The 27,038-nt window shown below is 41.9% G+C and overlaps 1 long non-coding RNA gene across 1 annotated transcript; it reads right to left on the bottom strand.

The window, feature by feature from the left end:
• Window positions 1-26,900, bottom strand: LOC139828580 (uncharacterized). The gene is made up of 3 exons (XR_011740361.1): window positions 26,531-26,900; window positions 2,223-2,356; window positions 1-608 (listed from the first exon to the last, which is right to left on the bottom strand). It is a non-coding gene; the product is annotated as an uncharacterized lncRNA (long non-coding RNA).
• Window positions 26,901-27,038: the final 138 nt, after the last annotated feature.

Here is a 27,038-nt window from a genome sequence, read left to right as displayed (position 1 = left end):
TTCATTTTTATTAGAATTTATTATTTTTTATTTCTATGTCAGAAAGCCTTTTCTGGTTCCCAGGCTACAATTTGGTTTATATAAATCAAGTAGCGCAGAAAAATGTCAGGTGTTTGTTGACTAGAATAATGAGTGTTCCTGGCATGTGCCTCAGCGTTAGAAATACACTTATCACTGGAAAACCTCACTGAACGTAGGCAACCGCTGCCCTGACTGACCCTTTATCTACCACATTATTTGGATTGTCTGCAGGGAGCAAATCCTTTCCTCCTTCAGGATTTCCTTCCCATCTTCTGAACCTTCACTCTCACCTGGTCCTCACCTTCACGTCTGCACTCCTGTTTGAAAACAGGAATACCAGCAGTCTCCGCCTGGTCTTTTCCAAGATGTATGGAGTGATCAGTTGGTTCACTGTGATTCATTGTTGTTGTTTTCCTTTTCTCCTTCCTCGGCGTGGGTGTATGTGTTAGACACCACCTGGCAGAGAGAAAGGCGAGGGAAGGAGGAGAGGTTGGGGTGTGGGTCTGAAGCTGGAGCCGCGGGGACTCTCTGTACATGATAAATGAACAGTTTCTGTTTCTGGGTCTTGTCCTTCAGCACTTCTGCACCTTTTGGGGAAAAAGGGAGGAAAAAACCATAAATCCTGGTCTCTCCGAAGCTGACACATTTTCAATCCATTCTCTTTGAGTTTTCTGGGGGCAATGCTGCCAAGCCAATCATCTGTCCTCAGAATAGACAGCCAAGGTGAGGCAATGCTTCCCTAACAAAGCTTATAGGAGTGATGGTATCATCAGCAGATGAAGCTGGACACCACGTTGTCCTCCCTCTAGTTTAATAATGAAGTTTGTTTCTATGTCCTTTTGTGCTTCACCTTCTATCCATAGTTCTAACTGTGCTACCTTAGTGTCACAGGATCTTAATGTACTTGTCACGTAGCTCCTTGCCCTCATTTTATGGGCAGCGAGTGAATCACAGACCGATCTTTCTTGTGATATCTGTGGCCACTGCTTTACAGATCTGGACTTGAGTGACATAAATAAAGACAGTGAGAAGGGCCTGGGCTTCCACAGCTCCCCTGACCACCACAGATGCAGCAGATCAGAAATACTCCATCCAGCACAGGACAGACCTTTGCAGCAGAAACACTCAGCTCCTTTTTCTGCAGCACCAGGAGGTTCACATCCCTGGGTTTAATAGAATAATATGATCATAGAATGGTTTGGTTTGGAAGGGACCTTCCCAGCTCATCCATTCGAACCCCTGCCATGAGCAGGGACATCTTCACCAGCCCAGGTTGCTCAGAGCCCCGTCCAGCCTGGCCTGGGATGTCTCCAGGGATGGTTCATCCACCACCTCTCTGCCCAACCTGGGCCAGGCTCTCACCACCCTCAGGGGCAACAATTTCTTCCTCATTTCTACCCTACCCCTTGCCTGTGTGAACGGGCTCGATGGCAGAGTCTCCCCACAAGCGCAGCTTTTCCGTCGCTGTTTGCAATACCCGACTGCTCCACGGTCCCTGGTTTCTGCACAAAGCGGCCGGTTCTTGTAAAACACAGCAAGAAATTCCTGTGGTGATGTTTCAAAGTGCCAGCACATGTGGCCTGCTCTCTGGGTACATATTTTTACTGTTTCCATTTCCACATGATTTAAGGCTGTGGGGAAAATAGTTACAAAGGGGGAGAAAAAATATCCCAAACCCCAAACTCTCCAAGACTGCTGAGGTTGGGCAGTTTAATTTCGTACTTAGCAATCACAATCTGCATTGAGATAATTAGACTCAAAAGTCACAAGAAAAGCGCCAGATGTTTCCAGACCTGTTCAGCAGAGATTCTGCCTTTGATTGTGACAGTTTAGCATATGAAATAAAACTGTCTATAGTTGGAACTGGAGTTTAATTTCTGAGGTGAAAAAAACATCTGCCTCATAAGAGGAAGCTGTCTCAGGAAGGAACAAATAGCTTGTGAAAAGTAGCAAGATAAAAGGCACAGTTAAGTAAAAATTAATGAGTTTTGCCTTGTGTAGGGTTAAAGTCCTGGCTACAACTGAAAGGCCATTGGGGTATATGAGAAACTATTACTGCACACAAAGATAAAAATAAAAAAAACCCTCTCCTTTTTGTCTGTTACAGTAATAGCAATAATTCTGAGAAACAAAAGAGGCGTACAGATCATCCCTGCCCACCAAAGAATCTGAAAGACAGACATATGGATAAATCATGATACCTGCAGGTTTTCAGCTGCATTTTCAGAATTTTTCAGTTTATTTCAGCACTGGACCAGAATGAAGTCGGCAATGACACCGTGAATTATGCCTCATCTCTAGTTCTCAGGAACCAACTGAAGAGGCTGTAGGATGGCTGAGAAAGGAAAAGAAAAGGCAATTATGGGAGAAGAAGCTAATTAAGATTCTAGACTATTGGAAAATCCCAATGCCACAGAATATGAAAGGTCAGGTAACTAAGAAACAGTCAAATTTAATTTACTTTCCCCTTTAGCTTTCCAAGAAAACCTCTGTAGCCGGAGAACACTTCAGACCCAAAGGAAAATTGCATGGAAATATTAGGTGCACTTTAGAGAAAGGGCTTATTTAAACGCTTTCTCAACAGCACTAGAATATCATTCTAAACTACACAGTTATCTTTGAACTGCCAGAATAGAAACCAGGAGAAAACCAGAAATTATCCTGGTTATCCATCCTTATGTGGACCCACAAAACCAGAGTTACTGGGAGTCCACTCTGACTGAGCTTTCGTACTGCAGGGCTGGAATCCAATAAATTCCAATAGTCGCTGTGAAACGTGTGGTCACGAATAAAATCTCTCCAGACTGATGAGGAAAAGAGATGACTGTGACTCTGCTGAAAGGGAAGAGGTGAGCATGTTTAGAAATCTTTATTATGTTATCTGACTGGCTGCTGGGAGAGCCGGTCACGTCCTGCCCGGTGGCAGCTGATATCAGAGCTCATCTCTAGGTCTGGGAGCTGCATTTATCACTTCCCAGCAGGAATCATTGACTGGGGTAACATAGTCCGATGGTTCACTGCAATATCACAGCACAGAATCACAGGCTGGTTGGGGTTGAAGGGACCTCTGGAGATCATCCAGTCCAACCCAGCTGCTAACACAGGGTCACCAGAGCAGATCACACAGGATCGTGTCCAGGCGGGTTTGAATGTCTCAGAGAAGGAGACTCCACAGCCTCTCTGGGCAGCCTGGGCCAGGCTCTGGCACCTCAAAGGAAAGAAGTTTCTCTTCACATTCAAGCGGAACCTCCTGTGCTTCAGTCTGTGCCCGTTGCCCCTCATCCTGTCACTGGGCACCACTGAAAAGAGTCTGATCCATCTTCTTGACACCTATCCTGGAGATACTCATAGGCTTTGATCAGATCCCTCTCAGCTTGTCTTCTCCAGGCTGAACAGCCCCGGCTCTCTCAGTCTCTCCTCATAAGAAAGATGCTCCAGACCCCTCATCATCTTCGTAGCCCACTGCTTGGACTTCCTTATCCTTCTTAAGAATAATCATATCATATTGTGGTATGTTTTCCTTTCTAATAACATTTGTAATTCAGACACAATTCATACAGTTTTGTTTTGTTTTGGTTTTTTTTCTGATAAAATATCCTACTGAGCAGTTTCCATATATGGTCAAAGTTACCTAGCAGGATTTTTGTAATCCCTACCTGTGTAATCAACTGCTGCACAATAACATAAAAACCTCTTGCAATTACAATTAGCCTGGACGGATCAGAGTCCTCAAGTGATTTTTCCCATACTGTTCTTGTTCTCCAGCTTCCCTTTCATAAGACATGCATGACTGACTAGATTTTACAAACACACCAACAAAGTCCAACTGAAGTTCAAGTTGTTCCCTAAGCAAAACTGACCCAAATCTAAATTTAGCTGCTCCTGCATATGCAGTAGTGTTATTTGACATTTTACATATGTTTGCAGCATCAAGCCATCTAGTCCCTCTTCCTCTCATCCTTTTCTTCTCTTCACCTTTGCCCATGCCTTCCTGCCACCCTCTCTCATGACTCTTCACTGCACCCAGGGTCTTCTTTTCAGTGTGTTGCTCAATCTTATCACAGTTGATGCCTCTTCTCCATAGCAGTCCATCGGACACCTAATGTCCACCAGTTTCTTCCCCTTAACGAGTGACAAACATTTCTTCTTTCAAGTTTCTTTCCAATGTGCTGGTGCTGCTGCAATCTGGCTGGTCACTGTGCAACCATCATGTTGCTCAGCCCAAAGGGTCAGTGTTTCATTAGGTGACAACAGTGAGGATGGGTGAAGGGGCAATAGCCTGAGCCTTAAATACCTTTAAAGTAATTTGCTAATATTATCTTGTCTAATGATAAAAACCCCAGATCCCTAGAAAAACTGAGCATCGCTCCTACTACAGCAGAATAAAACCAGCACATCCCCTTGATCGCCATGGCCCCCAGATCAAAGATGACCATAAAAGATTGATGGATGCAAATTTTTTCTTCCTATATAGCTGAATGAAACCCCAAAGTAGAACTAAGTTGCTTTTCAATGCTAGGGAATAAGCCTTTAAAAATGTGACTCATGAAACAAAGAAACATCTGCAAAGGATGTTCTCTTTAGATCCTTGGAAAAAAGTCAATAGTGAAACTACATTGTGTAGTGATGTGGATGCTTTTCTCTGTTTTTGCAAACAGAAGTTTCCCTTCTGCATTTCTTGGAGATTGAGATCAATACTGAATTCTTCCGGAGTCTCAAGAAGGGAACTTGTTCTTTTATTGGTATTTCTCTGTTGTTCTTCATACTGATATCTACTCACCCTGCTTTGTTAAGGCTCATAACCTCCCTGTGAGCTGGGGGAGAATTATTTTCATTTTTCAAGGAGGACACCGAGTTTCAGGAACTGACTTTTCTAAGGTCACACAGTGCAACAGAAGAAAGTACAGGAGCAGAACCAGACCACCTGAAGCATAGACCTGTGCTGAAACTATTAAACGTGTTTTCTGGGAGGAGGAGTTGGACCCATAGCTGAAGAATATCCTGTTTTATTATGGGCATAGAAAAATCTTTTCACAGAAAATCGATGTTTAATGAAACAGCAAAAAGAAAAACTGTTTTTAACATAGCTTCTGCCTCCATTTATAGAAGGAGAAGCTCTGTTTTCTTGTAGTTTGAATCACAACAGGATTCAGATCCTTCAGGAATACAGCAAGACATTAGGCATGTCTTATTTATACAGTATATGTTACATTCTTTAAAGATACTTGATAAGACTTGTCTTCATAACCATCTGCTTCCAAACAGAATTCACACAGAATGCAGCTACAGTTATTTGGACAAATGTATGTGCTTTCTAGCTTTCACTGGTCTTACAGACAAGAAAATAATGGAATGCCTCCCAATTTGATTAGTATGAAAATATGATCTATTTATATTCTGTTATTCAGAAGAACACCCTGAAATATGTCTCACTGTCAGACACAGGCAAGTGTCATTTCTGCCAGTCCAAGTCTTTTGGTGAAATAGAAATCTTTACATTTGTTTTTTTTGTAAGGATGTGTAGAAATCTTGTCAGTATGACTACTAGGATACAATTCTCATGTTCAAAACTCCAGGGAAGAAATTAATCCCTAATATAGATATTCGGAGGCTTTGGTGCGTGGGGACAAAGCAAATACAATGGGTCACAGTCAGCACATCCTGTGAGAGCAACACACATCTTAGTTAACTTCAGGCATTTATGTGTTTATCTGTATTTAAGCTCACTCTCTAAGCTCTTCATAGAGTCCAAAGAGAGAAACATCCCTGCAGCCATTTCTGCCGTCTTTTTTTTCCCCATTGACTCTTTAAAAAAGCCTAAACCTAAAATCTTGGATGGATACTCATCACCTGACATTTGATAGATTGTTCCCCTTGTCAGGGCAAGAGATGCAAGTGCTGTGGCAGCTCCTCTCTCCTGAGCATCCAGAGAGGTTGGACAGCTGGCACCAGGACCATCTGACCCATTTTTCACTCTCCCAACCTTTGATGTCATGGGATAGTGACTGTGCTGTAGCAAGTGGCCTGGGTGTGATCATAAGGATTCACTAAGGATAAAATCTGGCCCATTGGGGCATGATGCGTGTTGCAAACCAGAAGAGCATCAGTGCTGACAGCCTCGTGGCCCCTTGTGTCTTCCTCCATGGGGTCTGTGCAGATGCAGTTAGAGGTTGTAGGGATGCAGGAGGGTTGGACTAGATGACCTTTGAAGGTCTGTTCCAACCCAAACTATTCTGTGATTCTATGATTCTATATCTTTGGGAGGTTTCCCACATCCCACCTTGAGGATGTCTTCACTTGATGGAGAAGATGCTGGTGGCTTGGACCGCTGATCAGAGAGACAGGGGAGGAGGTCCATGAGTCTGGAGCAGTGGAAGTTGCGTGATCTGTGGGTTGTCACATTTCACATCTGTGACAGGAATAAACCAGCTGGACGTGAACTGCTTTTCCGTTGGCTGGAAGATAGGGGCTGGATTGTGCAACTGGGGTCGGTGATGATGAGAATCGGGCTGTGACGCAGGAAGGCACACGCAAGAGGGGACTCACCCCAGGAAGCTGTTGCGGTCACACGTGGGATCGTCTGTCACTGAATGTTGTTATCAGGAGAGACAAAAAAATCCACACAGACAAACCAAAGTTGCTGTGCTGCCTGAGCAGAGGGAGCTGCTGGGGACTGCGATGGGCTCATCTGTTTGGAAAGCAGCAGGACCAACACTTTGTTCCTCTGAGAAGGAGCCTCACAGAATGTCAGCAGCCTTGTCCATCTGTGTCCTCTCCTTCTAACCTCTCAGGGTGATGCCATTTTGCTGTTTGCAAGCACTGATGTCTTGATTTCCCTGTCTCCATTCTCAATCATATTAACATCCAGTATCTCTGACTTCTAAGCCTCTCTGTATCTTCTTCCCCAACCCAGGTTTGCCCTCTTCCTGCAAGACCACAGTTTGTTCATAAAACATGGTCTTGCTAAGCCAGCTCCTTATTTGGGCAGCTGCCTTTCTCTTTTTTTGTCTGTTTCCCATGCTAAAAAAATAATGTCATAGACTTTGTGTGATGGCAGAAACCTTCACAGTTCTGCTTTGTACTTTCCAGCCTAGCAGTGCCTTCTCCAGCAGAAAGAGAAACTCCAGAGCCTCCCATCCCTGTGGGATCACCCGGTTTATCCAACAGATCTTTTCAGTCTTTTTATTTGGGGTAAAAATTGGACTCCTGCCCAGAGAAACTTTGGTTCCTCTGCCTCAAAAATTGTACCCAAGTGGGTCCTCAGCTTTGGATCCTACATTGTAAAAGGCACCTCAGATCAGTGCTATGGAGCTATGGTTTCATCATCAGGAGGTTGCAAGCAACCGAACTGAGATGGGGTGACACTTCAGACAAGCAGGAAAGAGAAAATAACTCAAAAGAGTTAAAAATAAAAAGTCACTGGAAAACAGCCGAGATTTTTAAACATCCTGAATTTGATTCCTTAATCTCTTTTTCCAGGCTGAAAAATCCCCCAGGTGAGAACAAATGTATCTCAGACATTAAATACTTCCCCACAACTTGGAGAAAGCCAAACTCTGCAGAAACTGGGGCTTAGTGGGCCAGAAATTACATTTGGTCTCCTTCTGAATACCCTTTGCCACACTACAGACACCACATCCCATGCAAACATTATGTATTTTGGCAAAAACAGCATAAATCCTGCAAAACAGATACTAGATATTCTTCTCAGCTAACAAAAGAGTGCTAACAGCACATGTCAAAGCAATGAGGAGGGAAGACGTAAGGAAATGGCACTAAGCTCCACAGCGTTCTTCATGGTTAATTGCATAGACAGAGCCCAGGCTTGGGGCTGTATGCTTAACTTTTAAAGTGTTGCATGGAGAATTAAGCATTAAGAGGAATGGGAGTCATCATGAAACAAAACAGAAAGCCTGGTGTACCGCTATGAAAATGTAAATTTAAGGACAGTGACTGCCAAGAGAGAGATAATTAGGTGAACTTCTGGCCTTATCTGCGAACTCTGCTGTACACCGTGTTGTTAAAAGCAATCTCCTGGTGAAAAAGAACGTCTGCCTCATGCTAAGCTGTTTAAATGGTGTACTGTAATTATGCGTACAGATGTTTTAAGAATACATATGTAGGAAAGCACAGGTCTTTAATTATAGGTAGGGTTGCATTCAGTGCACTTTGCTTCATTGCAAACGAGCCTGTGCTGACCCGAGAGCGACTTTCCAAGGTCTGTTTGGGGAAGGCACAAGCTGCTTTCCTTCTACCATCTGAAATCAGTCGCAGTGGCAATGACCCTCTTTAAAAGCACTTCTTCAGTCCAGCGCAATAAGAAACGGCTGGCTTTCCGCACAAGAGCTGATCTCCTCCTGGGAATGTCGCTCTGGTGGGATGGTGGCACATTTGGCTCTTGGTGCTTCTCACACCACTCACCCGAGGGGCCTGACAACCCCTCACTCCAGACTGATCCTCAAGGAGAAGTGAAAAATAAGGCTGAATTTTCCCATCCCAGTTTAGCCCCGCAACTCTCTGAACCTGCTGCCCCGTATTTTTACCATCTTGTTGGACACAGGTTAGATAGAAGGTTTTTACACTGAGGGCAGCGAGACCCTGGGCTCAGGTTGGCCAGAGAGGTGGTGGATGAACCATCCCTGGAGACATCCCAGGCCAGGCTGGACCAGGCTCTGAGCAACCTGAGCTGGTGAAGATGTCCCTGCTCATGGCAGGGGTTCGAATGGATGAGCTTGGAAGGTCCCTTCCAACCCAAACCGTTCTATGATTCTAGGTGATGAGTGGCTAGCTGAGGAGATGTGCAGTTGTCAGAGCATCTATGGCTCTTTCCTTCCCCCTTCTCTTTTCTACCTGCTGAACAAATCCAGCCTGCAGAGACAACAGTCACAAAGCGGGAACAGTGGTAATTACATGGTATGTGGCATTATTATTGTTTACTTGATTCTAAAAGGAAACCATCCTCCCGCTCCCATGGTCAGCTCGGCTTCTTGCGCCCTTTCCCAGTGAACAGTTCATCAGGGCAATGTCCCTGACTATGCATAAGCATGCAAAAACTTTAAGAGTGGAATTAAAATGCATTAACAGGACCAACAACATCAGTATGCTTAAAAAGTTGGTTAAATAAGAGCAGGGACAAAAGCGATGGCATCTTCTTAAAAGTGATCTGCCTCTTGTGCATCCAGTTACAGCTCAGCACTCAGATATTGTGCTTTTCTTTCTGTTAGCCTTCCAAAGCACACTTACCTGATAAAGAAAATCAAGATTTATTCCATTTTCTGCCTTGTTTCCTGTGCTCAGACCAGTTACCAACCCAGATGGGGATGGAGATGGGAGAGAGCTGTGGTACCCAGTCACCAGGAGCGCAAGAAAGGACAAGACCAATTTGACTTCCCATTTTCTTCCAGTTTTCAAATCGTAAACCAAGGGACTCAGCATGTAATGAATTCAGTAAGGCGATTAAGCACTTTTTAAAAATTAAAAATTAAATATTTGGAGACAGCAAATACCATACAAGTGTCAAGAACATATTGTTCATATAAATATTTCTCTTTTTTTCACTTGGAAAGCACTCTGCAATGATAACTGGACAGGTTCAAGAAGGTGTTGGCTGGATGCACAGAGATGCGCAGCTGAAGTAACAGCATGGGAGCCATGGGTTTGTGGGTTTTTTCATTTTTATTTTTATTAAAAGAAAGTAAACTAATAAACAGGAAGGAGGCGCCTGTGGAGAGACCACAGTAGATGGAAGGAGAAGGGAGAAAAGGTTAGAGGATGGTTAACAAACTTAAATGTGAGTGTTTCCAGACTCTCTTGGAACTGGATGAAAGGCGCTGATCTCCTCCAGGCTATTCTCAGTGTTTTTGGTTCAGCATTACTTAAAATATGCTTTCCTGCAACAGTTTCACTGTTTCACCATTTCCTGACCTTAAAAATCAGAATAATGGAACTATTTCAATGGATTGGCCACAGTGACGTCTACTGATAATTTGAAGCAATGGCCTTGTCCATGCTTAAAGTTTGTCAGCCTAGCTTTGTCCCTGAAATTCTACTAGATTTTCCTAGCAAAGGCTTTCAATGGCAAAGAGATATGTAGAACATATAGCAGTACAGTGAAACATTTGGGTGAGGTATTATCTCAGGGTTTGGGGTTTTGCAGCAGAAGGTGGACTCATAAAGGACATTCCTCTCTACTGGCAAACTGTTTAAACCTGTCCATGTCTCTGTTCCTCATACACTCAGAAAAACAAACAAACAAACATCAGTGTCTAAGCATCTGTGGTTCAGGCCATATTTCTTCTTTTTCTTTTTGGTTCATGTTGGCAATAATTTCAATCATTTTTTTTCTTTTTAAATACTTTGCTGTCTTGGATTATCCAGCCAGTAGCAATGACTTGAGAGAAAGAAGTCACTACTGCTAGGGTGGCTAAATCTTGGCAGTACAAATTACAAATCATTTGCAACCCAAATGGAGTTTTGAAAAGGACCCTAAAAGTAATGCATAATCAAAGGAGCCATATCTTTCATTAGATCGAGTTGTCTCCGGTGCCAGAATTCACTTCTCAGAGTGAAACTTCTCTATTTTGTGTCACTTCTGTCCACAGCAAGGGTTGGTCTTAACTGGTCAGTGATGGAGGAGGTGTCCACAGCAGACAGTGAGGGGCAAATCTAAATAATGAAGCCACTGATGGGACACAGAAATGTTTAGATAGACAGACAACTTGGATCTCGCACTGGTGTTTTTATATTTGTATTAATATATATGCTTCATTTGTCCTGGTCTATTATACGTGGAGATGAACTTTTTAATTAGTAGGAAGACATTCCCTACACATTGCTTTAACCTGAGAAAACTTAACCTATTAAAAGTGACAATTGTAGTTCTCTCATTTCCCTGAACTACCGCTGATGTGAAAAAGTTATACAAGTGAACCATGGACGCGATTGAGGGATGGAGACCTGAATTTGCTCTCCTGCTTCTGCAGAAGATGACAACTACTATGGAAAACCAGCCAAAGGACTATAGCGATGAAATCTTCTGTCTTCTTGGCAGGTGGGAAGTTATTCTTTGGAGTGTCACAGCACTCACAAGGAACATCAGGTTGCATACAGAAACAAAGAAGTATTTGGGCATTTTAACTACCGTACCTTGTCTTTTAAAATAAGATTTTCTCTTTTAAGTTCAGATTTCACATGAATTTCCATCATAAACAGATCTCTCTCTCTCTTTCTTTGCCTGTTTTAGTTTGGACTACCAGAATTTGTAAATAACTAAGTTTTACATGCAACGTTACAATGAACCATAACTAGTATTTTTACCATACATGGACAATACTAGAGATTTGGAAAAAAACCCTACGTCATGATGTGCCCACAGTTTTTCTATGTATGAAGATGCTATAATGCCATCTCTACTAATTAAAATGTGTATTGACTTATTTTACAGATATACTAAAAGCATTGGCTATGGCAGAGCAACTGAAAATTCTTTGGCAGACAGTGCTCCCCAGAATTTACCTTCCCTGGCACCAGAAGGCATGTTCAGAAACTTCCTCTGTTCTGTGTTCAAGGTTTTATGGCCACAAAATCATCTGCAGATATTTCTAAGAGTAATGAACCACTGGCACATACCTGCTATGCAAAAACATCTTTAAAGCAGTGATGAGCTGGAGAATGGTCCAACCCGTGGACTCAGGAGCAGAATTTAGAAGATTTTTATGCTTTATTGGAGGTTTCTCTTTAGCCTGCTTATGCATAAGAGGTGATTCTGCCATCCAGGAAATACTCGGTAGTTGTTCAGTAGTTAACCCTACGTGTGGCTTTCTGAATTTTAGGTTGGAATGTAAGCACTATGTTGGAATAAAAAGTCTAGTCTGGACACCTCATGAAAAATCAAGGAGCATGTCCTTTGGGATTTTTAAATTCAATTCTGTCTGTAATTTTATCTCCAAATCTGCAAGCTCACGGGTTACGCAATGGCGGAATCATAAAACGCCCGCGGCTTTTCAAGCTGCAGCCTGTGTCTCTCCAAAATCACTCAATTTCTGTTTATTCTCACATTGCTTTTCATGCAGGTTAATTGAACCCTCACTTGAAAAGTTTCCAAAGGCACTGGGAAAAGCCTCATACCTAACAGGGTTTGCTATCAAATGAGATAGAGGAGTCAGAGATTCAACAGAAACTTTAGAGCTGAGGCTCGTGCTGCAGGTGGCATCTGCGACTGGATTTGCCTGGAGTTTCTCTCCATTCCCCACTTGACCACAGGCTGCAAACAACTTGAGAAGCTGAAATGGGGAATTATGCAATATTAGATTTCTGTATAAAGTTATTCCTCTTTAGTTAAACAGATTCCCTTCTTGTCTCCGTCATGATCTTTGTATTTTAGCCATGATGGTCTAGGGTTTAAGTGAGGCAATGGCTTTTAGGGGGAGAGAGTTTATCTTTTATTGGATTCCTGTAAGAGAACAGATAAGCACTCAGGCACACAAGTCCAAATATTCAGAAGGGAACTGCTTATTTGAAAGCTTGCCCTTTGTCTCCATTTTTTTCATCTTGCCTAATACAAGTACTTTTTGCTTGCAAAACTTGCCATGGCCAGCCCTGAAATGCTACACAGAATTCTGTGAGGGAACAGCAGGCTGGATTCCCAGTCAGAAGGTGCTCGTAGACAATTTTTGAAGAGCTGGAATGCCAGCTGCAAACATGAATTATACGTAGGTCTCATGGAATCAGGTGAGAGCAGGTCTGGGGGTTTTTTGGCTGCAGATGCTCAAGGCCATTCCTTGGCAGCATTACAGGAGTAATATTTGTACAAGGATAAAGCGCAACTTTGTCAAAGCATTTGCACAAATTAAAAACTTTGTTTTCCTTTGCTATTATTTATAATAGCAGTCTGAAAATAAAACAAAACCAATGCAAAGCTGGTTTGCCTATGGAAGAATTTTAATTGGTGTTCATGGTAGGACTGAGTGGCACTGTGGGTCCTTTCTCATGGACATGGGCCCTGGGTTTCCTCTTCGGGCACAAGAAAAGTGGTTTGTTATACATTTTATCAGAGGAAAAGCACCACTGAAGAGTGGTCAATTCTGAGATCTGGCATATTTTACTCTCATTCTCTAACTAGTTAAACAATATCCTTGTCATCTCCAGGTTAGTACAGTCCCTCACACATTTATTCAGATCCAGGACTGAAGATACTCCTTGGATAGATACACAATAACCTGCTTGGCATCACCCTTCTCAGTGGGTGCATCAGCATCCTGAAGATCTTACACAAAAATTTACATGTCTCTCTCATACAGAGAATTTGCCCCAGTATCCCAGTATAATTATGTAGAGTGGTTTCAGTCCAGCCCTTTTCACTGCTATAGGAGCCTACTGCTGTATCTATCCACTTAAGCTTTATTTTTCGAATATTGAAACACAAATGCTTTTAAATGCATAGGCTACACCTTGTGTGAACTGTGAGAACGAGGAGGAAAAGGAAAGTGTTTTCTTCTTACTGGGAATTCTTTATTTGTAGCGAGAAATGGGCTTTAATACAACAGATTTACACTGAGTGATCTGTCTTTGCTGAGCTGGAGAACAAGTCATTTTTGCACCCATAATATGAAACAAATTTCTGATAATGTAGGCAAAGATTTATTGAATTTAACTTCAGCTTTAAAAGAAAAAGGAAAGGGCTGTATTTAAAACACCCTGGAAGGGTCTGCTGATGTTGAACTCTTTGCTGGCAGCAGCTCAATACGTGGAAGGTGCACTCTATGCAGCAAAGAGCAGAAACATAACAATTAACAACTAAGTCAACTCTCCTGATTGCTCTAGAAACGAACACAAGAGAAAGACATTACATAGCTTTCTGAAACGAATGATCCCATAAACCTCTCTCTCTGAGAAATAAATTTGTATACCTGCATAGGCTCATAATGGCTGAACATAGGACATGATTTTCAGATGTCTTGGTAGCTGATTAGAGCTATTCAGAAAGTGGCAGTTTCATTTTGTAGGCAAATGCTGGAATTCCTTCATTTCTTCTCATTTCGTACTGGAATAACATGCAGACATTTGCCGATAGAATAATCAAGAAACAATAGTATTATAGTAAAAAAAAAAAAAGCTGATATCTTAGAGAATCAAAATCTTGACAGTTTCATTAGGAAACCAGAAAATGTAGTAAAATATTGATATGTCATGTCAAACACTGCTACAAATGTGCACTTCTCCAGGTCCTGCTCCACGTCTGTCCTAGCAAGGGCTGGGACAGCGCGCATGGTCATGGCTGCATCCTCCAGATTGCTTTTCTCTTGCACTGAGATTTCAGAGGATTTCCCAAGGACGCTGTTGAACGTGCTGGTGCCTGAATCCCTCGTGCCGTGACACCCGGTGCAAGATGAGGCTGTTTGATGCAGCAGATGGTCCTTGTTTCTGTCCCAGCAGCGCCTCGGGGGGATGATACACAGTGAGATTTGTCCTGACAGGTTCTGGGGGTGAAAAAACATATTTTTTGGGATCTTTGATGTCTGTCTTTCTCATCCCAGCCTCATTTCCTCTGTTCAAAAGGCATCTTGGTCTGGATTTGATCCTGGCTCTTAAATTCTACCTCACCCTTACAATAAAGCAGTGGTGGAAACGGTGGGAAATGTTAGGGCATGAAGTCTGGTATAGACAAGAGTGAAACAGGTCCCAGAAAGTCCATTTTGCTCCAGAGCTCTTTAAAGTGAAAAGCTTCATACATTTATTCTTGCTGGCAGGGTTAGAAATGTATGAGGCTGTCAAAAACAAACTCAGATGCAATGCTGTGTCTGTCACCATGTTGGTGGAGTTTAGATACGATTGAGAAAAAGAATTTGTTTCCTTGGTAGCAGAAAATTGCTTATTTTACAAGGTGCCATGGAGAGTGTTATCTACGTGGGATTTATAGGGTAGAGACCTGAACTTCAGAGAAGAACCTGCTGTGAGTGCTTCTCCACCATCCCCAAGGGAAAGCCCTTGGTCAGATAAGTTGGATCGAAGCTGGATTTTGGTGAATGAGGGGTGGGAACAGAGGTATTCCAGACAGGGATCATCCTTTGCAAACCAGGATGTGCTGCAGTCTCCACACAGCATGTAGGTAACCAGACTAAGGTAAATTTAAGAAGTTTGAAAATATTCCCTGGGGAAAACCAGGTCCTCAGTGAGTTCAAGAAGTTGAATTTACATCATATAAACACTGCAACTTGATTTTCTGAGGGAGCTGGAGTCCCTGCAGAATCACACACCTCATTGACTTGTGCTTGGCTTTCATTCTGACCCCCTCCTCCTGGTCAGGTTTAAAAAATCACACTCATTTAATCTTATTTTCTCCTGGGCTGCGAGATCAATAGTCTAGTCACACACAAATATAATCCAAATCTTCTTTCTGTACTGTTTTAGTTGTTATCACAAAAAAAGGGCTCAGACTGAAAAGAACTTTTACAAAACATTGTTGATTCTGCCAGGATGGATCAAAACTAAATCTGTTATATGGTGAGAAGAGAGAATTCAGAGTGAGGGAAAAGTGAAGCCATTTGGGACACAAAATAAATGGGTCACTTTAGCTGTGGTTCTTCCACCTCTATGTTTTATCATGTTCATATTCTTATTATTTGAAGTAACGTCTCTGACATAAATTAAGCATAATACCTGCAGTAGGAAAAAGCTGCTCAGAACCTTAAGAGTAAAGTCAGTATCCTTTAGGAAATGTTTAGTGGAGCAGTTTTTTCAAGGTACATATGAAAATGGTTTTGATGGAGGTGCTGGAACTGATGGAATTATTATTTAAAGGGCAGAGTATCTCCCCTTGGGCTGATCCTGTCCCTACATCTGACTGGGCCAGGATCTTGTCCCATCTCCAGTAGTTTGGGACATTAGATGCCCTCCTGCAATAAGAGCATTATAAAAGTGACTGAAAATAAAGATTTACAGGTGTGTGGGATCAGCAGGTATTAAAGTAAATACTTGAACATGGGCCCAGTCTATCTATAAATAAAATCAGTGAACTGCGCTGGGCCAACCAGACAGGAGGAAAACTGAATGTAATTCACATTTCACTCTACTGCAATGGTTTTTCATGTTTCTGTACACCTTGAAAACACGGCTTGGAGTCCATGTACACACTGTACAGCCCACATACATAATGGAAAATCTTACCCCAGAGTTGATTATCCTGAACATCCTAAGCTGATGGGGAAAAATTGTTTTATGGATAGCCATTGGAAAGAGCACAGTGCCTTCAACCCCACTGAAAGAGCTCCCTACAGAAAAATTACGCTCCAAAAAAGAAGACGACTTGACCGTGGAGCTTCTCTGGTTATATCATCCCAAGAATTCAGCTACTTTGGTCAGAAATTGCATCCAATTCATTTAATACCGTGTAAGTCACTAACACTTGTCCTCACAGTCTTTTTTTATTTTCTTTTTTGCTAGAATTGGGCTGAAAAAAGGGAAGACTATGAATAAGGGAGAGGACTTCTGGAGCAGCTAATAACCCGTGCAGTGTGGGTAAGAGGGTGCTGGCCCAGAAAGTTTATCAGAGGTCACCTTTTCATCTCCCCAATAGCAGAAAGCACCAGGAGCCATTGCTCAGCTGGTAACTGGTTTAAAGAAAACCAAAACAAAACAACATAGATTGTAATTTTTCCTGCAGCAACACTTGCCAGACCCAGCTGTGGGACTCCTTGTTGCCTGAGGAAGTCTCCAGCCGAGCTGCAGGGAACACGGCGTACGGGCGGAAAGAAAGGACGGCTCTTTGTCTTCCTGTAATTTGGGACCGCTCTACGCCGACCCTGGAGCCTGGGTAAATAGCTGAGCATAAAGCTAACTATTTCTGTTATTTATTTGTGTTGTTTATTTCTATTAGTTATTATTTTCGTTTAATTGTTTAGTTATATTTATTATTTGTGGGGGTGTCCTGTGCAGGGACAGGAGTTGGACTTGAAGATCCTTGTGGGTCCCTTCCAGCTCAGGACATTCCATGAGTCTGTGAGTTGGAAGAGACCCACAAGGATCATGGAGTCCAACTGCTGTCCCTACTTTGACGACCCCACAGGTCACCCTGTGTGTCTGAGGACGTTGTCCAGTCTCTTCTTGAACACTGTCAGGCTTGGGGCAGTGACACCTCCCTGGGGAGCCTGTTCCAGTGCTCCAGTGCTTGTTCCAGTGCTCAGGACATTATATATAAATTAAAAATTTTATATGAATTAAAAATTCTAAATTAAAAATTCATCTGCTTCTTCTCCTGGAAAACAAAAAAGAAATCAGGAACAAAATCTTGACTACAGAATTGGAAACAGAAGGGTGTGCCAGGAAAGAGAGGAAGAGGAGCCCGGATAAATAGCTGAGCATAAAGCTAACAATTTTCATTATTTATTTAATTATGTATTTTCATTATTTATTTATTTTTGCTATTTGGGGGTTGTCCTGTGCAGGGACAGGAGTTGGACTTGATGATCCTTGTGGGTCTTTTTCAACTCAGGGTATTCTATATTAATTAAAAATTCTATAGAAATGAAAAATTCTAAATTAAAAATTCAACTGCTTTTCCTCCTGGGGAAAACAAAAAAAATCAGGAATAAAACCTTGGTTAGAGTTCAAAACAGAAGGACGTGCCAGTAAAGAGAAGAGGAGCCTGGTTAAATACCTGAGCTAAAAGCCAATGATTTTTATTATTGATTTAATTATCTATTTTAATTATTTGTTTATTTTGATTATTTAGGAGTTGTCCTATGCAGGGATAGGAGCTGGACTTGATGATCCTTGCAGATCCCTTCCAACTCAGGGCATTCTGGATCAATGCTAGGGATGCAGAAGAGCCGAGCAGAGCAGTCTCTTCTTCTCTGCACCCCCGGGAGGAAAACCCCACCAGGACAACAGGAAAGGCTCAACAAATACAAAGCATTTGGGACTAAATCAATATTGCAATTTGGGATGGAAATGCTGATGTTTTAATCAGAGGTGCCGCATCAACGGGAGATTATTTTTATTTTCTTGAAGGAAGCGGAGAATGGATGGAAATGGGGAATTTTATCTCGCAACAGACCTCCCACCTTCAATAAATGTGCAGGGAGTGCAAAGGGAGTTCAGAACGCCCTGGTGACTGTTGAGTGCCTTCCCAAGTTCACCATTCAATACTTTTATGTTATTTGCAGGTAGTAATTGACAGCGGCAGTTTAATTAAACAGAAACAGCAAGACAGTTTCTTGCTAAAAGGGCAGGCAATAGTAATTTTCTAGAAATGGATCCCTCCAGCTTTCCGTGAGGATAAACACTCAGAGCACTTGCAATTCTGATAAGCAGCTTCAAACCTGCATTGTTATCTTGCTTTTTTTATACTGTGAAGTTGTTGAAGGAATAAAAAGAGCCAGAAATCTTTATTATTCTTCCTAAGGGATTCATTGCATTCTACTTTGCGATGCTTCATCGTATTACCAATTTTCACTGTACATGCTTTTAATAAATACTTATTGTTATAAAGATAATGGCAGTCGTATCACATTAATGACTTTGCGGTAGTGTAAAGGAAAGTAAATATTAATAAAGTTAACAGTAACCTTGCTACAGTAGAACACCGGTAAGTGGGACATTTTCTCAGTGTTTTACAGTACAAGAAAGCTCTGCCAGTGTTGGGAAGAAAAGTATATGAGATAGAAATTTAGATATTTTTGAAAAAAACCTCAGTGATTATTTCCTATTATAGATCACTGCTGTCTGTTTTATTAAGATTATTCTTTCAGCCCCAGTTCTGCCCTGAGGTATTTCTGCTACCTACCAGGACTGCAATGAATGAAGGAAGGCACCATCTGGGCACTTGTCTTCCAGCATGTATATAGGTCTTCTGGGCTTCTGCATGGATCCCAGCATATGGGTCAGACTGACATTTCCTTTTGATTCAGAATGAAAAAAAAAAGCAACAGTGCTACAGCAGTTTTTCTAGGCAGTTTTGCATTTTCTCATCAGAGTATTTTCCTTTTCCATAGTTTTCCATAGTTTTTCTCTGTGGTTTGTACACCAGCTGAGCCCATCAGTGCAAGGCAAGAGCAGTTGTCCTGGCACAGCCCAGAATGCTGGACTAGCTGTGAATGATCCATATGTTCGATGTCCATTGCTGTGGGAGACACATCCAACTTTTCCAGAAGTCTGGCTGCTTCATGGAATCATAGAATGTCCTGAGCTGGAAGGGACCCACAAGGATCTGACTTCTTATATAGCTCCATCACACAGGTATGTAGCTGTGCAGCCTTTTTTCCAGCCCATAATTCCACGGATGTCCTTCTCTCATAGATAAATCAGGATGCCAACTACTACAATACCTAAAATATTATTGGAAGAGTCATCTTTCTTTTCTGAGCAGAGCTATCCCATCTGGGTTGCATACTCACTTATAAACATGGATTGACACCCATCACTAACGTTCCTGAAAGTTGTGCCCCATCATTTTTAGACGTAGCTCTCAACTCATGAGATGATCAGAAGAGATTAATACCTTTTTTGACACTACAAGTCTTGCAAACAAAATCCAAGTGCAATAATAAATAACTTGGTCCCCAAACAAAATATCCATTCCAAAATATGTTCAAGCAAGTCATCACACTCATTTTGCCCTAAATCTTAGACTATCAAGAAAGGCTCAAGTTTACAGAGATTAACTCCAGAAAACTTCAAAGACATTCCAATGTATTTTAATTATGTAAAAGAATATGGGCAAAAACTCTGCCCTCAGACTCTTGCTTGCGATGAACCACTGGAAATCCTGGGCAAGTGGACAAAATCCTGAAATTGCAGCCTATCAGAGAAGAATATTTTGTTGAAGTTAATACATTATAGAACTCATTTAATAAATGGTTCAACCACACAGAAGTTTGCTCCCTCTTAAAAAGGAGCGTCACCTCCAAGTAAATAATCAAATACAGGTATTCTTGCATCCCCGTATACTTCCCAAGCATTTTTCGTTGTTCATATGTAGGTTGAATTTGAGAATGGGAGCACGTGAAACTGAGCACCAAAGCTTTTTGCATGATTTTACTACAGCATGTGTAGTGCTGGCTTAAAAACTCCTACAGGAGCAATTGAGACCAGTTGTCATATGTTCTGCAACAGAAAGAATAATCTATTCTGAATAAACAGCTCTCAAACATACGGTACTTTGTTAGTCCAACATGAGAGGTAAACCAGCTTGCTGAAAGTGTAGTCAGAAGGAATAAGGATATTGCAAGACTTGAAATACTAGGCGTAGAGATTTTAAATTTAAAAACCAAGGGTTTACGTAAGGTTAAGCCTTGAAATTTTTAAGTCTTTAGAGTCTGATAATTTTAAAGTTATTGTCTTTACTACACTGACCCGTGTCACATTGTTCATTTGCTTTTATAGTTTGTGGACATTTTTACGCACTAAGGCATAAATTTAACAGAATAAACAGTGATTTAAAAAACTAGAGATGGCAACTGCAGAGCAGCCAAGCATTGGTTCTGATAGTGAATTTAAGGTTTCCTGGTTTAGCAGATGGCAGATCTCAAGCCTGACGTTGCATTAAAGTAACTTTTTTAAGTACAGTTTTTTGGGAGAGCAAAGCATGTGGTCAAATTCACAGAAAAATCTGCATTAGCACATTCAGCCATAATCACGTCTTGACAAAAAGGATGTATGTGTGGATATATTACACATCTCATCTCAGATATTTGGGGTTGGCTTTCCAGTTTGGGGAAGGTAGCTGGGTTTTACGATGGGATGGAATACATAGACATTCACCTCCCTGCACTGGCATTACTAATCTATCTTTCTCCACCTCTCTGATTTACAACAGTCCTTAAAATGCAGACTAAGACCTCTCGGTAGTGTTTGTGTCACTGTCATGTTTCCATTTTTGTCTGGCTGTTACGCTTTCAGGCAGTCAGGAGCTGGCAGCCGCTGTCTTAAGCATAAAGGGAATTGAATAAATCAATAATAGCCAAAGGATGTTGTGGCAACCAGGTGGCCAGGTTTCCAAACAGCATCGTTAAATATGGCAATATCACCTTGGCGAGTTAATACAGCACCAGTTGCCCACGACTAACATGGTAATTTTACCACCCAGAAATACTCCAGGGAAATAAACATTTCTCATCGTTGCCAGGAAAGCCGAATAATTAATGAACAAAATGATGATAAAATGCAGAAAGTCTTTGTTCTTGAGCAAAGCGTATTAGTTTCTGGGACATGAGGCTCATTTGTAATCGGGATCTAATTAATATAATCAACACAAAGACTGAACGCTGAAGAGAAGATTTTTCTGAAATAAAGATTGATTTCTGTGCCAGTCCTTCGATGCGAAACACACAATTGTATTTTTGTGTCCAGAAGCAGATATTTAGATGGCTAAATATCCATTTATGCATACCAATGGGCAGTTTGCCTGTAAAACTAGAAGAAAAGCAGCGGAGAGATGGGTTTTCCAAATCCAAACTCCCCGGTGGTGCTTCTTGGCTCTCACTTTGAGGAGAACTGGCTCGATGTGCTTCTCTGTCCTCAGTAGTTCTGGGTAGAATTCACGAGCCATTGATGTGCTCCATGGCACCAGCACAAGCTCTTTGAATAGGGATGAGATTCTTGTCTCGCCTGCTCTATAGCAATGCCTGATGTTAATATTTCAGTTTTCACCAGAAGTTCTCAATGCTCTTTTCAAGCCTAATTAAGGTTCTTATCACACTTAAGAATGAGGCAGATATCCTAATGGCAGGAAAAATGAGGATGAGAGAAGTGATGTGACTTGCTCGATATCACATAGTCGCAGCCCTGAGACTGAAAGGCAAAGATCTTGAGTCTTGGTAGCTTGCTCTAACCACTAATGAATAATAATGACCGACCATATTGATAATTAATAGCACTTTCACCGAGCTTAATACATGTAAAGTGCTGCTGAAATACTAATTCATTCTCCCTCGCTGATCACCGCGGGTATGCGTGATCTTCATTCTGCAACCCGCTCCTCTTTGCATGTTGGAAAACCACTGAGTTAATCAGATATTGCTCCATGGTGGAAAGCTGAGCTTGGAAATGGTTTCAGGATGAGGTAGGAAAGAGGATGCTCAGTGTGTGGCTTTGATGTAGGGGTGCTTGAGCTGAGAACTTGGTCTTCCAGCAGCAGAATCAGGCTCCATTAGAAACCCACTCAAATCATCTGAATTAGAAGCTATTTCTCTCTGCTGAGTGTCTGGAGAGCCAAACATCAGAGGTCTCAAGCTAGACATGTGAATATTCTCCCTTAAGTGCTTATTATTATTCCCATTTTGCAGGTGGGTGAACTGGAAAGGACAGGAGTCTGCTAAATTAAGCGAGCTGCCTGCAATGGTTAGGCTCTGCTCCCCCCATAAAACTCCTGGAAATGTGTATGAGAAAAAGAATGCAAAGCTGAATAAATCTCAAGGGAATACGTTTAGGTTGTAAAAATACAGAGATAGTATCGTAATATCTCAAAGTGCTCTTGGAATATATGGTGAGTCATGAGCGTTGTATATTAAATGGTCAACGCTTATTCAACAAAAGCAATTTTTCATGCGAGACCACGGGAGGCACAGGAATTGGCTTTGCACCAAACTGCCTGATTCAGCAAGATATTCCCAGTGTGCAGAAGCTTTGCTGTTATGTTTCAGCTTTTAGGTACTGGGAGAGAGGATGTAACCAGCACGATGAGAAACTAAGGGATTCCTTACAGGTTCAAGTATGGTGCTGTTCTAATTATGTAAATAGAAAAAAAATACTCATTAAGAATAGATAATATATGTATGAAATTCATCCCTCCCTTAACTATTTCTTCAGCTTGTATGATAGAGACTGACTTTTATCTCTCTGTTTTCTACCACCTCTGGTATTCTTCCCAAAGTCAAAATTCTGTAGTAGCTACAATAGTCATTAAAAATTATAATAAAGAAGCGTTTATCAGTGTTTATCATTGCAGGTGGACCAGAAGAATCATTGCAAATTCAAATGATTTTGTAACAAAGCCTGAGTTAGCAAAACAAAAAAAGGCAGAAAAAAAGGAATATTCATTTTTTCTGAAATTAGCAGAAAGAATAACTCTTGGAGAAAACACTTTACGTCAGCAAAGAGGTACGCGATTTATCTTTGTAATAATGTTTTTCACAACTTTGAAGGTAAAGACAGTTGATCTATCTTGATATTTTTCACACAACATCCAGCAAGTTAAATGACTTTATTTGCAAATCTAAACCAAAGGCTAAGCTAGCATAAGTGTGCTTGGGAATTCATCTCTTTGCAGCTGTACAGGGTCAGGACCCATCCTTTGGTCCAGAGGGAAAGGAGCATGTCATGGCCATCTCTGCTTTTAAAAGCAGGCTGATCTCATGCGTTGACGTCATTGGTGACATCCTACCTACGGGAACAGTCACTGACTGAGCCAGGTATCATCTGAGCCAAAACCGAGTGTGCAAAAGCGTGGCAGAGTGAGACCCCATAGCTGCGCTCCACATTTCGTCCCTCCTACCCCAACACTGGCCAGGTAGCAACTTCTCATCAGGTTTGAGGGACACTGGTGTCCCCCTTGGGTCTCCTATCATATAGGGTTTGCTCTTTATACAGGAATTTCTATTGCAACAAATGACAAGTCCATACGGTAAGCACTTATCCCATGAGCTCAACGTTAACAAATCAGCCTTGGTACTTGAAATATTTATACATTATAGCTAAAAAAGACAGTAATTTTTTTTTTGTTCAGCAATCTGGGGTGTTTAGCCAGAATGTAAATAATTCACAAAGAAAGATTCATATGTGAAGGCACATCCATGCACATATATTATATGTATATTTGCTTCATGCCACAATCTGTGTTTTTTTTCAACTCTGAAGCCTCTGCTGAAGTCTGGGGTTTGAAAGGGACTTCAAGGTTAGGCACGAATGAGAAGCAACAGATGGGAAAGAGGAAAGATTAGAGTATGCAGGGGAAAGAGATTATAAAATGCAGTTAATCTGTTTTTTCTTGAGGTCAAAATTAGTTAAGGAAATAAGGCACACATGTAATCCAAGCACTCATTAAAACACATCCCTGATCAAATTTTAAATGTTTCATTTTGAATTCAGAAGCTGGAGGAAAGGCAATAAATGACATGGAAGTTAAAACTCCGGGCAGTGGAGTGCACAAAATGTGGCCCAGTGAGCTACAATTCCCGACCAGTGGCTCAGTGACGAAATACTTTAACATGCATAATAGATCTGGAGAGTGACAGTTTAAATATATGACACAGAGGGGAAAAGGAAAAGATTATGCTATAGCAGAAATGCAATGGCTCCAAGGGTAATGCTCTTCCCTCCTAATTCACAAGAGCAATAGGAAACAACAGGATTGTTCATGTGAGAGAGGAGAAGCCAGAAGCAAAGTTCCCATTGGCTTCAGACGCAACGACCCATGTCTTTAATCAGGAGTCACACGCAACGGTGACAGAGAGGCCACCTGATCATTTTAGCAGAGACCAGAGAAATCTTAGAGCATCTTTCCCCATTTACTCTGCTTTTTAGCTATCACAAACACTTTAATCAAAGCTCATGATGTGTTACAGATTTCTAAAGACTTTTAAAAAACTTTTTAATTAAAGCAAATAGTTTATATAAGAGCCTGAACCAACCTAATGTCAAGCTCCTTGGCTGCTGGCTTGCCTGGTTTTACTGTTGCTGTGATGAGCCCTTGGTTGGTGTCACAGAACCATGGAACAGTTTTGGTTGGAAAGGACCTTCCAAGCTCATCCAGTTCCACCCCTGCCATGAGCAGGGACATCTTCACCAGCTCAGGTTGCTCAGAGCCCCGTCCAGCCTGGCCTGGGATGTCTCCAGGGATGGTTCATCCACCACCTCTCTGGCCAACCTGGGCCAGGCTCCCACCACCCTCAGGGGCAAAGATTTCTTCCTCATGTCCAGCCTGAATCTCTCCTCTTTCAGTTTAAAACCAGCACCCCTTGTCCTGTCATAACATGCCCTTCTAAAAAGTCTGTCCCCATCCTTCTTATAGGCTCCTTTTAAGTACTAAAAGGACACATATCTAAGAATTACAGGAGGAGCAGCATGAAACCCTCCAGCCATCGGCACTTCTGAGCTATTTCTGGTGCCAACTTGAACCCATCTCCATTTGCCTTCTCAGTCGTAACTCCTTATGCGTATTATAGAGAATCCCAGTGCTGTGCATGCATCAGGTTCAAAAGCTTTCCCTGCCCTTGAAGTCACACACACGTATTTCCAAAAGCAGCAGGATTCACCCAGCTTCAAGCTTTCTTGTTGCATGTGGTGCCGCAAAAGCATTATGGTAATTCTGAGCGCTGAACCATTTAAAACCTATTTTAATTGATTCGCAGCTACTTCGTGATTCCAGCATATTGTTAAATCAGTGGCAGATAAAAGTAGCAGGAGGTAACTTCTTTTGTATTGCTGCAGGGAGAGCACACCTAAAATAAGGCATTAAATTCTGGGTACCTCATTGCCAGAGAGATGCAGACAAATTGGAAGAAATTCATAGAAGAGCAATAAAAATGATTAAGGGTCTGAAGAGACTGAGTTATGAGTGAAGATTAAAGGAACTTAATATGTATCGCTCAGCTAAATGATGACTAAGAGGGAAATTATACCCTTCAACAAGTACTTGGAGGGCATAAATATTACAAATAAAAAGGAATTCTTTAGGGTGCTGAAGGACATACAGCTTGGGATAAAAGGATGGCATTAGGCAAAAGGAACCTGTCTCTGGACATATGTCGTTGCAATCTAACAGACCATTTCTGGGAAACCAAATTGTGATACGTTTATCTAATCATCTCTCAGTAATAATTTTTGCCTATTCTAGGAAAAAAGGCATTGTCTTCAACTAAAGACTGAGCAAGAACTCCTAGATGCAGTCCAGGGATGTGCACACCCAGAAGAATAATTCCCAATCCAAGCTGGGAAAACAGCAAAAAAGAATTCTGAGTATTTGAAGGTTGATATACCCTTTACCGAGAGCCAAAGGATGTATAAGATATGAAATTAGCGATCTGTATTTTAGGACTGTGCCTCGTTGCCAGGATACCATGGGGAAAATAAAAGTAACAATGCATTTCTTTAAAACATAACATTCCATTCATTTCAGTGAGAATCGTACGAATATTTAAATGAGAGGACAGACCACTACGAAGAATAAATCTTTCTGCCGTTTTCTCATAGCACCAACTTACAGTGCAGAACCCAGCTGGAAGAAGAGATGAAATACTCTTCTCCATGGGTGCTGGGGAGCTGTGGCTGCACGTCCCAACCCCAGTTTGTGTTAGGAAGTAACTGAGTGTGCAACAGGATCGAAAGTCTGCGTGAAACTGGGCTTTGCTGCGCCTCCGCTCAGCAGAGCGGCTCAGCGGCAGAGCCGTGTAAGTCCTAAAACCGCGAGGTACAACATATATATCACCTTGTGGTTTTTCAGACTTACTGCATGGAAACTCCACGCTGAATTTAGAGATCCCCACCCAGTAAATTATTTGCTTCCAGTTCCACTTACCCCTTTGCTTTTCTGACCAAGGAGGGGCATCCTGAAGCTTCTCAGCTCTCTTGGGGAACTCAGTGTGTCCATTTGCTCCTCGCAGCTTGCGGCAGAAGGGTGACAGAGACATTTTGGGGAAGTTTTTTGTCTTTTCCTGTCACAACCCACATCCGTTTCTGGGGAGATTACAATTTGACGTAAGGGTATCGGTTTCTGCTGATGCCCTGTAGCAACATCCCTTGAGCAGAGCTTTGGGAAGCGGCGCCTAGTGATGGGAGGTCATGGGAAAAGGGCTCCCCAAAAACAGCAGGAGTGGGAAGCAAAAGTTTCCCGAGTGCTTGCGGGCAATGAACTTCCCCTGCTTTTTGGATTTGGGAGAGATGAAGCAAAAAAGCAGAAACATCTGCCTTTCTGACCCCTCTTCATGAGAATAACCAAAAGATGCTGAAGCTGTAGCAGGCACATGGAGGAAGAGCAGGCTGTGACCCCGGATTAGCATCCCATTACAGCGGTGCTCTGAGGACAC

This window comes from Patagioenas fasciata, chromosome 8 (genome assembly GCF_037038585.1).
Source record: "Patagioenas fasciata isolate bPatFas1 chromosome 8, bPatFas1.hap1, whole genome shotgun sequence".
In the NCBI taxonomy this organism is placed as follows: Eukaryota; Metazoa; Chordata; class Aves; order Columbiformes; family Columbidae; genus Patagioenas; species Patagioenas fasciata.
This window is presented reverse-complemented; position numbering and strand designations above follow the sequence as displayed.